This window comes from Xyrauchen texanus, chromosome 12 (genome assembly GCF_025860055.1).
Source record: "Xyrauchen texanus isolate HMW12.3.18 chromosome 12, RBS_HiC_50CHRs, whole genome shotgun sequence".
In the NCBI taxonomy this organism is placed as follows: Eukaryota; Metazoa; Chordata; class Actinopteri; order Cypriniformes; family Catostomidae; genus Xyrauchen; species Xyrauchen texanus.
The window spans coordinates 32,999,828-33,018,946 of record NC_068287.1 but is presented as its reverse complement, the minus strand read 5'-3'; the positions used below and the strand labels follow the sequence as shown (position 1 = coordinate 33,018,946).

The 19,119-nt window shown below is 36.6% G+C and overlaps 3 pseudogenes; all 3 read left to right on the top strand.

Annotated features, from left to right (window-relative positions):
- LOC127653474 (heat shock 70 kDa protein-like) overlaps positions 1–7,086 on the top strand; it is a 57,173-nt pseudogene extending 50,087 nt beyond the window's left edge.
- The window catches only part of LOC127653470 (heat shock 70 kDa protein-like), an 81,681-nt pseudogene that overhangs the window by 50,006 nt on the left and 12,556 nt on the right, over positions 1–19,119 (top strand).
- Positions 4,126–6,881, top strand: LOC127653471 (heat shock 70 kDa protein-like; annotated as a pseudogene).

Here is a 19,119-nt window from a genome sequence, read left to right as displayed (position 1 = left end):
ACAAATCAAAGTCTTAAAGGAATCGTTCACCCAAAAATTAACATTTGGTCATTTATTTACCATGATCTAGTCCCAAACCCGTATAACTTTCTTCTGTGGGGGAAAAAAGTGTTTCACAGAATGGTAAACTCAGTCACAATTCACATTCAATGTATGGATAAAAGCTGCAAGGAAAGGAAATGGTGACTGAGGCTAACATTCTGCCAAGCATCCTATTTTGTATTCCTTGAAAGAAAGACACATGGATGTGAAATGGCACAAGTGTAATAAATGACAACAGAATTTGGATTATTTTGAGAGAACTATCACTTTAATGTTGAGAACAGTATGTTGATCTCACACAGTGTCTTGAAAGTTATATATTAAGAAAGATGAGACAACTTGTGTACATTTAATGCACATTACTTGAACATTTGTAAAAAAGAAAACTTTGAATATTTTCTTGATATATTGGTGTAGTACTTTTGTGACTTTGCAAAAATGAAGACCTGCCTGGCCCAGAAAAAACCCAACTAAAAGTGTTTATATTTAATTGAACAAAGGTCGGTTATGGCGGGCGTAATATGTTTGATTACCTTCATCGTTCAGTTAAAGCAGCCCCATTGAGCAATAAGTATGTGCAATACACAGTTTAAGTCTATTTATATTATCTAACATATCCACTTCTGCATTACATACATTGCACTGTACATAATATTCTGTATTTTTGTTCTTTATATAATAGATTTGTGTTCGTTTTGCACTATACGTGTGTGTATGTGGGTATTTATTTAGGTGTGTCTGAGTGTATGTACGTATATGTATAATTATTTATTTTTATTATTCTTTTTAAAAATTTTTATTTATTATCTATGTCTTGCTGCCGTTTTTGTATTGCTGTGCACTGGAAGCTCCTGTCATCAAGACAAATTCCTTGTATGTGCAAGCATACCTGGCAATAAAGCTGATTGTGATTCTGATTCTGATTCCGATCATTCATATATTTGAATGAAAATTCGATTTCTGGAATTGTTTTCTGAAATTGTAAATATAGTTACATCTAAGCTTACTACACCTTTTAAACTCACAGATATTATTCAAATCGGTTTTAATGAACCCAGTCAGTGAATGTCATAAACTTTGTGTACATGCTAAATTAATAATTAAGACCCTTAGTGCATTCTATGTCGTGGAATATCACGATGAATCTCTCTAAGTTGTAAGAAAACTCTCAGAGTCTTGAGTTCCAGATGCCAAAATTGTAGTTTATTGAACACCAACAAACATGAGACCGGCCAGCTGTCCGTTCTGACTGTCTTAGTCCAAAACCTCCTCTTCTATACAGTTTGTTATCTGGCATTACCTCATTTCTGTGCCCCTTTGTTATTTTTGTAACCAATGGATACTATTTGCCACCATTATCTCACAGAGCCTTTTGATATCTTTTTACTGGTAGAAACTTGGCTTTAGTCTATCTTCAAGGTCCTTAGTCTCATTATTTTGTTACAGCTGGGTGCTCTTTGTGGCCTCTGCAGCATCAACACTTTTAGTAACCTCATATGCTCTCTCCTGGGTCACACAAAGGCCAGGAAACTCATATAAGTATTTTGATATATAAGAAACATACTAGAATATTGAAAAATATACTATATCTACAGATAAGTTTATTTAAATTATGCATTAGTAAAATCTTTAGCATAAGACATAAGACGGTGTCAATGTGTGCAGTTTTTTTCCAGTGATCTCGGCTCGAGAGAAATACAGGTGAAACTCGAAAAATTAGAATATAGTGCAAAAGTTCATTAATTTCAGTAATTCAACTTAAAAGGTGAAACTAATATATTATATAGACTCATTACAAGCAAAGTAAGATATTTCAAGCCTTTATTTGATATAATTTTGATGATTATGGCTTACAGCTTATGAAAACCCCAAATTCAGAATCTCAGAAAATTAGAATATTACATGAAATCAATAAAAAAAAGGATTTTAAATACAGAATTGTCAGCCCTCTAAAAGTATAATCATGCATATGTACTCAGTTCTTGGTTTGGGCCCCTTTTGCATTATTTACTGCCTCAATGCGGCGTGGCATGGATGCTATCAGCCTGTGGCACTGCTGAGGTGTTATGGAAGACCAAGATGCTTCAATAGCGGCCTTCAGCTCTTCTACATTGTTTGGTCTCATGGCTCTCGTCTTTCTCTTGGCAATGCCCCATAGATTCTCTATGGGATTCAGGTCAAGCGAGTTTGCTGGCCAATCAAGCACAGTAATACCATGGTCATTGAACCAGGTTTTGGTACTTTTGGCAGTGTGGGCAGGTGCCAAGTCCTGCTGGAAAATGAAGTCAGCATCTCCATAAAGCTTGTCTGCTGAAGGAAGCATGAAGTGCTCTAAAATGTCCGGTAGAGCGGCTGCGTTGACTCTGGACTTAATAAAGCACAGTGGACCAACACCAGCCGATGACATGGCTCCCCAAACCAACACAGACTGTGGAAACTTCACACTGGACTTCAAGCATCTTGGATTGTGTGCCTCTCCATTCTTCCTCCAGACTCTGGGACCTTGGTTTCCAAATGAGATGGAAAATTTGCTCTCATCAGAAAAGAGGACTTTAGACCACTGAGCAACAGACCAGTTCTTTTTTTCTTTAGCCCAGGTAAGACGTTTGACATTTGAAGCCCATGTCCAGGACCCGTCTGTGTGTGGTGGCTCTTGATGCATTAACTCCAGCCTCAGTCCACTCCTTGTGAAGCTCCCCACACATTTGAATGGCCTTTTCCTGACAATCCTCTCCAGGCTACGGTCATCCCTGCTGCTTGTGCACCTTTTTCTTCCACACTTTTCCCTTCTACTTAACTTTCTATTAATGTGCTTTGATACAGCACTTGAGAACATCAACTTCTTTGCAATTACCTTTTGAGGCTTTCCCTCCTTGTGGAGGGTGTCAATGATGGTTTTCTGCACAACTGTCAGGTCAGCAGTCTTCCCCATGATTGTGAATTCAACTGAACCAGACTGAGAGACCATTTAAAGGCTCAGGAACCCTTTGCAGGTGTTTAGCTGATTAGAGTGTGACACTTTGAGCCTACAATACTGAACCTTTTCACAATATTCAAATTTTCTGAGATTCTGAATTTGGGGTTTTCATAAGCTGTAAGCCATAATCATCAAAATTATATCAAATAAAGGCTTGAAATATCTTACTTTGCTTGTAATGAGTCTTTATAATATATTAGTTTCACCTTTTAAGTTGAATTACTGAAATTAATGAACTTTTGCACGATATTCTAATTTTTCGAGTTTCACCTGTAAAAAGCGCACTTAATATAATGCACGTAACAGCGCCCTCTGTTGAAAATGGCGCAGAATGAAAACATGTGACGAAAACTTCTCAAATGTTCCAGAAGCATCTTTAACTTTAATTGTAATTCAACGACCTGCTCATTCTGACAGACATGTACAACATAAATAAACAACAGAAATAATAATAATAATAATAATAATAAAAGAAATCAAGAGGTTTACTCAAATGAACTATCATATTCCAGCAAAACACATTTTTATTCAGCACTATCAATGACATGGAATAAATGCGTTTGCCATTAACTAGGAACATGTTTGTTTGTTTTCACTTTTTGTGTCGTTCTTAGATTATTTCTTGATTATTAAGAACACTGTATTATTCAACGTAGATTTTACTTGGCATACAAAAACTAAATGTTATTAATTAACTATGTTAAACTTAACCTAAATATAGAACATAATTAAACCACACAACTTAGAAACAAGAGAAGGCATAAGCATGAGGATAATTAACTGGGTAGTGCTCCTTTTATTTCAAAATGCATTTCTGTGTAGCATAAAAACACAGGAAGCATTAGAGGTATTACAGAGAACACACATGATAAATGCCATCGTCGCAACTATTCAGCGTTCACGAGAAATATTCTGAATGTTTAAGGATTGCTCTCTATTTCACGGACTTCTTCTGATCTCGTCACTTGTACCACATGCAGAAACGCCAGAAAAGCTAGAAGTGAGATAAGAGATGAGTTGTTCCGCCTTGAGGGAGTAACCGCTCGACTGTGCCGCGTTTGATTGGTCCAACTCGCGGGAGCTTTCGAGAAACTTCACGAGCAGAAGCCTGAGAATATAAAACACGAGTGAGATGCTGCTATGTCGGTATGAATCGGAACAGATCGAGTTAGTGAAGAGTTTTAGGCAACGAGCCATTAACGAACACTGAAAGAAGGGATCAATTTCAGACAAGGTAAGAAGAAAAATATTTTATCTCCCTCTATTATTTTTACCCGCTGAGTTTGGATGATTATGACAAAGGGTCGTACAGTAAATCAATAACGAGCAGGAAATTTGTTGTTTGCATGTATAAAACAAAAATATAGAGTGAAATGTACTACTAATAGTACTATTATATGCCTGGACATTGATGTAAGTGATCTGAAACATACAGGCCTTATAAAGTTAATCTCATTATTCATATTAATGTGTCAAGTGGTTTTTATTGTCGTTTCAACCATATACAGTTAGTACAGCACAGCAAAACGAGACAACGTTCCTCCACCAACAAAGGACCAACACAGGACCACATGAGACAACACAACGAAATAAAATACCTATATAAAGTGCACGTGCAAACATGTGCAAAGTACAGGACAGTACAACAAATTACTGACAATGAACAGGACAATAGACACAGTGCAGCGCCGACCAGTACTCAGTAGTGCAAAAAGATGACAGTTTCTAAAACGTAAACATAACATACTATGAGATAGTGTTCTATGCACATAGCAGTTATTGAGGTAGCAGACAGTTATAAAGTGACAATATTGTGGAATTTGCGTTTTATACATTGTATTGATTTTCCTTTTTTGTTGTTGTTGAATATAGGTAGACAATAAAAAGAAATCAAACATGTCATCTGCAAAAGGAGTTGCTATTGGAATTGATCTGGGCACCACCTACTCCTGCGTGGGGGTGTTTCAGCATGGAAAAGTGGAGATCATCGCCAATGACCAGGGAAACAGAACAACACCCAGCTATGTTGCATTCACAGACACAGAAAGGCTCATTGGAGATGCAGCAAAAACCAGGTGGCCATGAACCCTAACAACACCGTATTTGATGCTGAAGAGGCTGATCGGCAGGAAGTTTGATGATCCAGTCGTCCAGTCTGACATGAAGCACTGGTCCTTCCAAGTCATCAGTGATGGTGGAAAGCCAAAGGCCAAAGTTGAGTACAAAGGAGAGACCAAGTCTTTCTATCCTGAGGAAATCTCCTCTATGGTACTTGTGAAGATGAAGGAGATTGCAGAGGCTTACCTGGGACAGAAAGTGACAAATGCAGTTATCACAGTTCCTGCGTATTTCAATGACTCCCAGAGGCAAGCAACTAAAGATGCTGGAGTGATTGCTGGTCTGAATGTCCTCAGAATTATCAATGAGCCCACAGCTGCAGCCATTGCCTATGGACTTGATAAAGGCAAAGCTTCAGAGCGCAACGTCCTGATCTTTGACTTGGGTGGAGGAACCTTTGATGTCTCCATCTTGACCATTGAAGATGGCATCTTTGAGGTGAAGGCCACAGCTGGAGATACTCACCTGGGTGGGGAAGACTTTGACAACCGCATGGTGAATCACTTTGTTGATGAGTTCAAGAGGAAACACAAGAAGGACATCAGTCAGAACAAGAGGGCCCTGAGGAGGCTGCGTGCACGCTTGTGAGAGAGCCAAGAGAACACTCTCCTCCAGCTCTCAGGCAAGCATTGAGATCGACTCCCTGTATGAGGGCATTGACTTCTACACATCCATCACCAGAGCACGCCGAAGAAATGTGCTCGGACCTCTTCAGGGGAACACTTGAGCCTGTGGAGAAAGCCCTGAGAGATGCCAAGATGGACAAGTCTCAGATTCATGACATTGTTCTGGTCGGTGGATCAACAAGAATCCCTAAGATCCAGAAACTTCTGCAGGATTTCTTCAATGGGAGAGAATTGAACAAGAGCATCAACCCAGATGAGGCAGTGGCTTATGGTGCTGCAGTCCAAGCCGCCATCCTCATGGGTGACACTTCCGGAAATGTCCAGGATCTGTTGCTGCTGGATGTGGCTCCACTATCCCTGGGCATCGAGACAGCTGGTGGAGTCATGACTGCCCTGATTAAACGCAACACAACCATCCCCACCAAACAGACACAGACATTCACCACCTACTCCGACAACCAGCCCGGTGTCCTGATCCAGGTGTATGAGGGAGAGAGAGCCATGACAAAAGACAACAACCTGCTTGGAAAATTCGAGCTCACGGGAATTCCACCGGCACCTCGTGGAGTCCCCCAGATTGAAGTGACCTTTGACATTGATGCCAATGGAATCCTGAATGTGTCAGCGGTGGACAAAAGCACCGGCAAAGAGAACAAGATCACCATCACCAATGACAAGGGCAGACTGAGCAAGGAGGAGATTGAGAGAATGGTGCAGGAAGCAGACAAGTACAAAGGAGAAGATGATCTGCAGAGAGAGAAGATTGCTGCCAAGAACTCCCTGGAGTCTTACGCCTTCAACATGAAGAACAGCGTGGAAGACGAGAACCTGAAAGGCAAGATCAGCGAAGATGACAAGAAGAAATGTATTGAACAATGCAATCAGGCCATTAACTGGCTAGAGAACAACCAGTTGGCTGATAAAGAGGAGTACGAACATCAGCTAAAAGAACTGGAGAAAGTCTGCAACCCAATCATTACAAAGCTCTACCAGGGAGGGATGCCAGCTGGAGGCTGTGGAGCTCAGGCCCGTGCCAGTGCAGGGGCCGGTTCCCAGGGGCCCACTATTGAAGAGGTGGATTAACTGAATTTATGGACTATAAAAAGTGGTACTTGTCTGTCAGAACTCACTTTTTTACAGATGAAATTGGAATGATTTATCATAAGTACCTGGTTATGCAGGAACATGACTGTGAGTGAAAGACCCTTTTTTATCATTACTGTACAAATTACAAGCAAGGAACTTGTTATATGAAATTGCTGCTCTTATATTTGACTGTTCCATTATTTATTTAATTTAGAAAACTTTAATGTGGTCTGTATAAAAGTGTATTCTAATGATAATTTTTTTTATGGATAATGAATGCTGTTAATAAAGTTTTTTTCTTTTTAATAAAATTTAGAATTTATTGTCTTTTTTTTTTTTGTCACAGTTACGACATTTAAAAAAAATAGTTTACAGAACTCAATATTTAATAGTATAACATAAGTATTCATTTATTTAATTTTTTGTTTTTTTATTTATTTTCTTTAAATTTTCTGTCAATACCAAGTTAACAATATTTACATTGACACTTCATGCAATTTTGCATTAGTTTCAATTTCCTGTAGGTGGAACATTTAAAAAGTTGTTTTATAAAAATGTGGAAAAACTGACAACAAATCAAAGTCTTAAAGGAATCGTTCACCCACAAATGAACATTTGGTCATTTATTTACCCTCATCTAGTCCCAAACCAGTATAACTTTCTTCTGTGGGGGAAAGAAGTGTTTCACAGAATGTCACAATTCACTTTCAATGTATGGATAAAAGCTGCAAGGAAAGGAAATGGTGACTGAGGCTAACATTCTGCCAAGCATCCTATTTTGTATTCCTTGAAAGACACATGGATGTGAAATGGCACAAGTGTAATAAATGACAACAGAATTTGGATTATTTTGAGAGAACTATCACTTTAATGTTGAGAACAGTATGTTGATCTCACACAGTGTCTTGAAAGTTATATATTAAGAAAGATGAGACAACTTGTGTACATTTAATGCACATTACTTGAACATTTGTAAAAAAAGAAAACTTTGAATATTTTCTTGATATATTGGTGTAGTACTTTTGTGACTTTGCAAAAATGAAGACCTGCCTGGCCCAGAAAAACCCAACTAAAAGTGTTTATATTTAATTGAACAAAGGTCGGTTATGGCGGGCGTAATATGTTTGATTACCTTCATCGTTCAGTTAAAGCCGCCCCATTGAGCAATAAGTATGTGCAATACACAGTTTAAGTCTATTTATATTATCTAACATATCCACTTCTGCATTACATACATTGCACTGTACATAATATTCTGTATTTTTGTTCTTTATATAATAGATTTGTGATCGTTTTGTACTATACGTGTGTGTATGTGGGTATTTATTTAGGTGTGTCTGAGTGTATGTACGTATATGTATAATTATTTATTTTTATTATTCTTTTTAAATTTTTTTATTTATTATCTATGTCTTGCTGCCGTTTTTGTATTGCTGTGCACTGGAAGCTCCTGTCATCAAGACAAATTCCTTGTATGTGCAAGCATACCTGGCAATAAAGCTGATTGTGATTCTGATTCTGATTCCGATCATTCATATATTTGAATGAAAATTCGATTTCTGGAATTGTTTTCTGAAATTGTAAATATAGTTACATCTAAGCTTACTACACCTTTTAAACTCACAGATATTATTCAAATCGGTTATAATGAACCCAGTCAGTGAATGTCATAAACTTTGTGTACATGCTAAATTAATAATTAAGACCATTAGTGCATTCTATGTCGTGGAATATCACGATGAATTGTAGTTTATTGAACACCAACAAACAAACTGTCCGTTCTGACTGTCTTAGTCCAAAACCTCCTCTTCTATACAGTTTGTTATCTGGCATTACCTCATTTCTGTGCCCCTTTGTTATTTTTGTAACCAATGGATACTATTTGCCACCATTATCTCACAGAGCCTTTTGATATCTTTTTACTGGTAGAAACTTGGCTTTAGTCTATCTTCAAGGTCCTTAGTCTCATTATTTTGTTACAGCTGGGTGCTCTTTGTGGCCTCTGCAGCATCAACACTTTTAGTAACCTCATATGCTCTCTCCTGGGTCACACAAAGGCCAGGAAACTCATATAAGTATTTTGATATATAAGAAACATACTAGAATATTGAAAAATATACTATATATTCCCACCTCTGAGACTTAAAAAGTCTCACACTCTATTTCCCTCAAACCAGAGTGCAGTCACACAAGCTAGCCTGTCCCATTTCATCATGTAGCCAAAGTAGGCCACTCAGTCCACTATCCAATGCCATTTTTATGGGGCTGCACTCTGCAGAACTTGGGACCAAACCTCTCCATCCACACTTAACTAGGAAGGAGTAAAAGATCCCAGTCCTCTAGCTATCACTGTTCCTGGGGGTGGGTGACAGAAATCAACTCATTTGTAATAAGCATGTGCATGCAAATGTGAAGCCTTGCGTGATGTAGAGTACAATTGATTATCCATTGAGTAGAAGATATATATATATATATATATGCTTTAACAAAACACTATTAAAAGTAACATAGTAATATTTATCCTTCGTTGCCAGAGGAACTCACAGACAATTCCGGTAGCCTGGAGCGCTATCTGGTGGTGTGTTGGAGCAGACAGCGGGTTTTTAAACCACCAGTTGAGTCTATTTGCTCTTGCAGCCAAGCACTGAGGTGCTCGTCGCTCCTGTCTTCAAATATAGCTCTTCTATGTCTTCTCTTGGCAATAACTTCACATATACATTATATGGAACCATAATCATCAAAAATGCTACTTCTATTTGGTTAGATACAGTGTACTAAAGATATACTTCACCAATAAGTAATAAGAAATTGGTTACATTGATAATAGGGAATATGTCAAAATAACAAACAAAACACCCTCTAACTCCTTTCTTGAGATGCTACCTATTTTGTTATGTAAAATGAAAGTACAATAGTCTTGCTGTCTCCCTTACTATCAAAAACATGATAAAATTCCCCTTACATTGTTATTTTCTTGATTGCTTCTCAGTAAATCTCATCAAGTTCATCCAATCCTGGCCCAATGGTATATTGTCTGGTTGCAACACTTGTTTGCGTTGTCATCATTGATACGGCTACCATTTGCTTAGCCTCCGTTCTAGTCATAATTGATCTCAGAATGGGTATAATACAACATAACAATAATGCAAATAGGGTCAGTCCCATAACTACTATTATACCTATTTTCATTAGCCCCAACTTCCATGAACCAAAAAGATCATCAAACCATTGCCCAAACCGCTGATCTCTCCCTACATTAGATTTAACTTCCTTTCTCAGGTCATGCAGTTTCCTCATCGCCTGGGTAAAAGTTCCTTCTGGGGATGTATTATTTGGTATGTATGTATATACAGCAATCTAAATCTAAACCTAATCACATTATTATTAAAAAACATTTCATCATCTAAATGCCATATTACTGCACAATTGCCCTTAAATTGTCCTACATTCGTTTTTCCTTTAGTTTTGTTAAAGCATTCATACTCCAGTTGACAATTTATTTTATATGATAATGTGCTTTCTTTTTCTCATTATCCACACGTATTTGTCTAATTTTCTGCCTTCATCTCCCCACCCTATCATCTTATAATATTTATCATATTCGGATGACCCAAGAATGCCAAACATTCTGCTGGGCAGTACACTGTTCTCCCTGTTTTACCACAATTTTTTGGCATAATACTCACTATAATCATACTGATTTGGGACTACTACAAATTGTTTCAATGGAGTGGGTGAGCACATTACACAGTTTGTCATTTTTGCTTGCTTAGCTGTATATCTGGCCCATTTATACCAGTCATTTTGATTTGCATATTGTAATAGTTCTTCTGTTCCTGCTGACTCTATGGGTTCCATATCATTTTCTAAATTTATTTGCTTTTTCAGTCTTTGGGTGATTATTTTGACAGGTGTCTTTTGAGGCCGATTCTTCGGTTTGTTCTGCTTAGCCAAATTGCTTATCCAGATTCTTTGCTTTTCGGGTTCACCTTTGTTTAGTGATCCAGGCGTTCGCTTCTTTCTGATTTCTCGTGCTATGTTATCTAGTCTCTGCTCATTCGGGGAATAACATTGAAGGTCTGAGATGTCAATTGTAGGAAATTCATCATACCATAGTCGTTGTGACAGTCCTTCACCTGGAGAGTCTGGGCCTTCCTTGATCGCCTGTCCGGTAGGCCCTGTATAGGAGGCAATACCTGTCCCAAATATGTTAGTAACAGCATCATCAACACTAATACCTCCTTGAGCTTCCATTCTTTCTCCATGTGCCACAACTCTTCCTCGAACAACTGCGCTTGTTGGCCTGTTTCATTTCCTTCAGTTGCTTCTGAATCTGTTTCAGCAGGACGATCACTTTCTTCTTGTCTTTCTCCTTCTTCACCTTCTTGGTCCTGTTCCTCTGTGACATGTACTTCCGTCTCAATTTCTATGCTTTCCTGCTCTACTGCGGCACTTCAATCCCTTTTTCTGCCGTAGCGTGCTCTTCCCCTACTTTCGCTTGTCCTTCTACTTCCTCTTCTCTTTCCTCAGATTCTGTAGCCGGTTCCTGCTGATCTTCTTCTTCCTCGGGTTCTTAGTTTTGTGCTTGCTGCTCTTCTTTGTCTGAATCTTGCCTCGTATTCATCGTTGGGAAGTCCATATTCATAGTTTCTTCAATACAGTCCGTCAAGTGCTCTGTACTTTCTTAATTCACATTCTGGAGTATTTTGTTTTAGGTCAGCTTCATTGGAAAGGCCATCCAAGATCCCCAAGGCTGATTGTAGGGAACCCACTCTGCAGTATGCTTTCTTAGAATTGTTCATCTGGTGATCCTGGTCCTTCTTGGGACGTTTCTCTGGTAGGCCCCATCATTGGGGGCAACACTTGTCCCAAGTATGTCAGTAATAACATCCATATTAATATGTCTTTCTTATTCATTGGTATTGTAGGCGCAATTGTTTTCCACCTTCTCTCCTTCAGCGGGTCATCCTGTCCTAACTTGCTTCAATGATGGCAACAGCATGACTATTTCATTTTATATATATAAAGAACACTGTAATCACCTCATATGGTTACATGTTTTATATTAACTAACAATCATTACTTTCTGCATTCATTTGATTAATATATTAAATGATTTCCCTTATTAGAGTCATTTGCTACACACACATTTGTTGCATCTCATTTCTAGCACTAAATAACACATGGGTCCTCTGCCTCCTCCAGGCAGGAGCCAGGCATAGCCTGACTTTGTTCCAATTAAAAACATTAGATCATCCCTTTAGTATCTATACACAACATTTTTCATGGTCATTCACAGAAAGGGTCATTCACAAAAGGCTATAATTCTCCACAGAGGAGGTAAACTACCACAGGTGTTCCTTATCTTAAAACTCCCTACTCATTCACTTATCACATACATTTCATTTCCTCCTGTTTCCCAAGGACTCTCAATGTCTGTATCACATTAATTAATTTTCCCTGCAAGCTAAGCTGTTTTTCATAGTTTCAGACTATATCAGAGTAATTCAGAGTATTAAATCAATAAAATAATTATCAAATATATAACATATCATTGGAGGAATCAATTTCCTCCCAGTTTGGTCTTTCTGTTGCATTGGGCCATTTACATTGATCAGTACTTCATCTGGTTTTTTATTTAATCAATGGTAACACACAATATTATATTATTCCCTCTCACAAATTGTTGTTTCAATTATTATACCAATTGTAGCCAACCCTGCACCCTATTTCTTAATTAATTCCATTTATATTGTTACAAACAAACAAGACAAGCAATCGTAATCTTTAGTCACCACCATGTATCTTTTCCATTCTTCATTACTTTTACAATGTATATGAGTTCAATTAAAGCATAAGTAAAAGTAATAAATCATCTTCCAGTCTAAATTCATTATCATACAAACATTCCCCATGTTTGTTTAATACTTCTATAAAATGTCAAGCACTCCTTTGTCTGCAACGGTTCTCAAAACTTTACCCCCAAAACCAATCTATAAATAATCCTCTTCATAGGGTATGATCCCCTGACAACACAGTGACAGAATGCTTAGTATTTAACACTGTGATAAGTTATTTTAGTAAAGTGGTTATTAAAATGCTGTCGGGTTCAGTGGAACTTTTAAATTTTTGAGCAGGTCTCTTCTAGACCTCCCTTTTGATGCTTCTGATCTAAGAGCATTCATCCACTTCCTTAAACCCCTTTCAAACCTTCTTAGTCAGGTCTCCAGGGCGGTGACGCCCCTGCTTTGTTTGCTTAACCTTTTATGCCATTGTCAAGTCTTACCCGTCATTGGGTCGTCACCTCTTGCCACTGGTCTTGATGCTGCTCAGTCCTCAATCCTTAATAATTTGGTATCAGTAAACAGATATTTTCTTTTTCAGGGAGTATCACCAGAGAACCGACACAGCCAATGGAACATCTACAAATGCTTAAATATGGAGACAATTCAAAACATGGTTAAATTCAAAAAGCATTATTAAAAATTCATCAATCTATTAAAATTGTCCAAAGTAAAAGTCAAATATGCTAAAATTGAACTCATTTATAGATAATTAATTTCCATTCAGGTTTTATTTCTGCTACTTCAGCAAATGTTACACAAAACTATGTGGGGACTAACATCAGAACAAAGCCTCTCAAGCTTCTAGGAAGCTTAATTAAAAACATCACATCAATTCAATAATAGTCTCTAGATAGTTTTTGAACCTACATTTATTCTTTCAGATGAATTTTCAACTTAATCTCTTTTCTTTAGTATAAACCCTTAACTTTAGATTGCCCTCTTAATATATAAAATCTTTAATCATTGATGAGGAGAGCTGTTTGAACTCCTTCATATCACTCTATCTAACATTATTGTCAAGGCACATCATTTTACATATAAAAATAAAATCAAACCAAAATAAAATGAAATAAAACACTTATGAATATTTCTTCAAATTCTGCTCTTGTGTTTCTGTTTCAAGCAGACACTTATCAATTTTAGACTGAGAGTGAGGAGTGGGGCATTACACTGTTTCACAATAATACATTTAATTTATTCTTCAACAGTAAATATAGTGATATTTATAATAACTGATTATATTAACTGCTTTCAAACTTTCTCATCTCACACCATTTAAAAACAAAAACTACTCTCATCAAAAACTACTCTCATCTTACTTTCTTCTGTCCATTCAAACAACATACAAATAACCTTCTAATCTTTAATAAAACAGAACACAATGTCTTTTTCGACATTCTCTATATAATCAATGCAACTTATGTTTAGCCTTCTGTTCATGCAGAGCTTTACATTTACAACACCTATCTTATTATTAATATATTATAATCCTTTTTTATTATTAAGTAATAATTTATTATTACTACTTTCTCCATTTCTTACACTTTCTCAGGTGAAGGAACTTCCATTCTATCTAATACAATAATATAAATCAAGTTTTTAAACTAACAGAAAAGTAAAAGATTAAACAGAATAAAGTCTTAAAGACAAACATATCTAAAAACATATCTCTTTTCTTGTGTTTTGAAATAATTGCTCAGTAAGATACACTACGTACTTTTAATTTGTCATGACTCTTACATTATTTATTTATTTATTTATTTTTTATCCAAATGTTTCATCATCTTTTAACAGTTATCACTATTATACCTCTAAAATGACACTTTCATGTATTAACTATGGCAAACTAAAATAGTAGTAATAGAAATAGACACTCAATCAGCACTTTATAGCACACACTAAGCTCCTTTTTTTTTCTTTTCTTTATTATGAGGGTACTCTCTGGAAAATTTGGGGGAGTAACCAATCCAATAGGTAACTCTATAACTTTGCCACATGTTTGTAATATTTACTCTTCAAATCAATAAATCAGTGGTTAGCTGCTGGATTTAAATTTAAACCCCATTGATGGCATTCTGGAAAATCATAAAGTGATCGTATAAGACTGAAATAAACTTTTCCAGAGAAATTTTAATCCACATTATAAATGGCAAATCAATAATGATTACCAGCAGTAATGAGCGCAGGAGGATATATCAGATCAGTCACATCATTTTCAGTCTTCTTTGTGTCCTGATTTCCTCCTGCAGCATTAGTAACTTCTATAAAATCATCTTTCTCAGCCGTCTGCAATGGTGAGAAACTAGTTCCAGAATGAGTTAGTGAAACAACACACATAATGATGACAAAAGAAACACAGAATAGACACATGAATATGAACTTATTAACATTCATATATGAGGAAGTTATGATGTTCAATTTAATCTTAACCTTTATCCATGGGCTTCACCCGCCCCAAAGACTAATTTTTAAATGATCCAAATCATTCTTAAATTTATGTTCCTTTAATTTTAGTCTCAAATGCAGCTTCTCAGTGTATCCACGATCAACCAAGACCTATTCTGTGTATACCAAACAAAAAATAAATAAAATAAAAATAAAATAGCTATCTATCTGCTTTCTATCTTTTTCTAAAGTCGGGGCCCCTTTCTGTCTGTCTGAAGACATCAAGACAGGCCTGTTTCCCCTCAAAGTCATCCTCAATGCCCTCATCAGACAGTCCCTAACAAAAATAAAAAATCTCTGCCTATCTTTTGTTGGTTGATCAAGTTTACACCGATAACGCTGCACTCACATTTAAATTGTTCTCCAGACATTTTTAAAATCATAGAAAAATCAAAAACAACTTTCTTGTGTTTAATTTAATAATGTTAAAATAGAATTCTCTCAAAAACTGGACCAGACAGAACATAAAATGGACACATGAATGTGAAGTTTTCACATTTAAGGTTTAACTGCATAAGATACAAAATATAATTTTCTTATTTTATCATATCTTTGGTCCTCTTTTGCCATTTGCTTTAATATAACAACACTTATCTTAAATACAACCTTGGTTTAAAATCCAATTACTTATTTGACTTTAGTTTAGCGCAATACACTAGATTCAAAGGTTTATTGTTTGTCCAGATAATGTGATTTCCCAAATGCAATTCAATCACTTTAAAGTTATCAAATTTTTTATAATCTAAATATTCTTACTCATCACTTTGATATAAAAGGAGTTATGATCTGACACATGTCCATTCAACAGCTGCTCCTGCTCAGTTTTACATCAGGCTTCCTTCATGGCATGAAAAGAACAGCCCAAGAATAAACATTGTCCAGTCCGCTAAGGGTTAACTTTTTGATTTCATGCACATTTTTGTTTTAAAGCTATTTGTTTGTTTATACTGTATTATATTTATCCTTATACACACACACACACACACACACACACACACACACTTACACAGACATACACATATATTTTTTATCATTGGTTTTCATTCTACAATCATAATATTTATTAAGTGCCCTCTTTGTTTTTAATCATCAGATCTCTTCTGCCTCTTATATTGATGAAAATAGTCTAAATAGATTTTCTTTTATGTAAATTTCATACATACTCCTCATTAGTTATGCAGCAAAGGATCAACCTCTCTATCTTGATTGATATTTATTGGGCTCATATAACATACACTTCCATACGCAATCACACTTCAGTCATACTTCCCATACTTTCAAACACAGATACTCTCACAAACACAGAAACTTTCACACTTTTTACAAACACAAGGCCTTTATAAACACAGAGATCTCAAAAAATATTATACTAAAACAAACCTATTACTTCTGCCCCTCCTTTTGCTCTCCTCTTTTTATCCCTCTCTCTCCTTTATTTCCATAAAAAAAACACTCATTATTTACAGTGGATGATCGCTATATCTGTTAATTATTTTTATATTAAAACTCATGTACTTCCACCCACAGCTGTCACATCCATTTTGGGTCTCTGTTCAAGACAATTTCTACATTGGTGCTAATTCTCCTTTACTCTCCCTTTTAAATATCACCTTAACATTTTTGACTGTATTTAATTTGTTCATAACTCCAGAAATGATCACTCATTCCCTGTGTTTCTATTATTCATCTTTTTAATTCTATATCTTTTCTTCTCTCAGTTAGTCTCCTCTCAAATTCAGTAACAGCTTATTTCCACATTATGATTTCTGTTTCATGAGGAAAACTGAGACAAGGCAAAAAACATTCTCTCTGTTTCTGTGCATGCTCACAGCCCTCCCTTTACAGCTCCCTATTCTCGCTCTAGCAGCCCCTCCCCTACAGCTCTTCACAGCACTTAGTCTCTAGCGTACTGTATGAGAGAGAAATGTTACCTGCTGCAATTTCTTTCCAGTCAACAAACGGCCATTCTTGTTCTATTTCTCCTAAATTCACCACTTCAGTTAAGGTTCTCATTAACTCCTTTTTTACAGTTAATTTTCTCTTCTGCCCTGCGTAATCTATGTACTCTGATTCTTTCCAAAAATGATCGCTTCCCTTTGACACTATCAGTTTATTCTCCAATTTTCTCTCCCACTCTTCAGATCTGCATTGATCTCCAACTTTACAAAACTTGCTTGTCTCTGCATTTTTCTCTAGTCTTGTTCACTGTAATGGAAAACTTTTTGCCTTTTCTTTATCTTTTTCCCAATTATTCTATTTTTTTTTTCTCTTCTGAATCTCCCTTCCCTCACTCACAGAGCTGTCCGTTCAGCTGACCAGTGAGTGAGAGCAAGGCAGGGAGTTATCAGAGAAGCAGGTGCCATTTTGCGTCTTTATACTTTTTCAACAATTGTTTTATTCAATTCACTGTTTCAATTAGTTTTCCACTTTTACTCTCATTTAGCATTTCCTGCTTAGTGCACCTGATTCTCTGTATTATTCTGCCTTTGCACACAATACATCATCAACATTGCAATCATGCATTTGAATAAACACAACAACAGCGCATTTAGTACCGCAAGCACACATGCACCAACAACATAGTTAGTCATGCACATTATTCATAATCTCAAACATGCACACATAGTTCAACAATTCCCAGTTTTCTGCACAGTCCGGGTTCCGTCAAACACTGCAATAAATAACTTAATCTAACACCTGGAGGAATTTTGCGCGAATTTTCACTTCTCCACCCGTGTTAGGATTTTCACCTGTACAGGATTTTCAGCCACTCTTCTGTCAAAACCTTGAATAAATGCACCTAACCGGGAATTTTCACGCGCGTCCCTTCTCGACTCACCCCCAGGCTTTTTCTACCTTCTTCAAATAAACTTTCTTAAACTCTCTTTAAACAATCCCACCCCCCTATTTTTGAAATCTGGAACTCGCCTCTATTTTAGCCAATTAGTTCAAATTATTCTATGTCCGGACTGGCAAAAGTCTTAGGGAAGACACTTACCGGGACTCGCTACCACAGATCACACAAAAACACCTTAAGCAAAGATGCTTACCTCAGTTTCTGGCGCCGGTGTTTCTGTGCGATTCGTGCAAGCCGTCCCACCAGCGACCTATGCACCCTTGACCTCAATGCCAGCCCCACGAGTTGGGCGCCAAAGATATGTCGTGGAATATCACGATGAATCTCTCTAAGTTGTAAGAAAACTCTCAGAGTCTTGAGTTCCAGATGCCAAAATTGTAGTTTATTGAACACCAACAAACATGAGACCGGCCAGCTGTCCGTTCTGACTGTCTTAGTCCAAAACCTCCTCTTCTATACAGTTTGTTATCTGGCATTACCTCATTTCTGTGCCCCTTTGTTATTTTTGTAACCAATGGATACTATTTGCCACCATTATCTCACAGAGCCTTTTGATATCTTTTTACTGGTAGAAACTTGGCTTTAGTCTATCTTCAAGGTCCTTAGTCTCATTATTTTGTTACAGCTGGGTGCTCTTTGTGGCCTCTGCAGCATCAACACTTTTAGTAACCTCATATGCTCTCTCCTGGGTCACACAAAGGCCAGGAAACTCATATAAGTATTTTGATATATAAGAAACATACTAGAATATTGAAAAATATACTATATCTACAGATAAGTTTATTTAAATTATGCATTAGTAAAATCTTTAGCATAAGACATAAGACGGTGTCAATGTGTGCAGTTTTTTTTCCAGTGATCTCGGCTCGAGAGAAATACAGGTGAAACTCGAAAAATTAGAATATCGTGCAAAAGTTCATTAATTTCAGTAATTCAACTTAAAAGGTGAAACTAATATATTATATAGACTCATTACAAGCAAAGTAAGATATTTCAAGCCTTTATTTGATATAATTTTGATGATTATGGCTTACAGCTTATGAAAACCCCAAATTCAGAATCTCAGAAAATTTGAATATTACATGAAATCAATAAAAAAAAAGGATTTTAAATACAGAAATG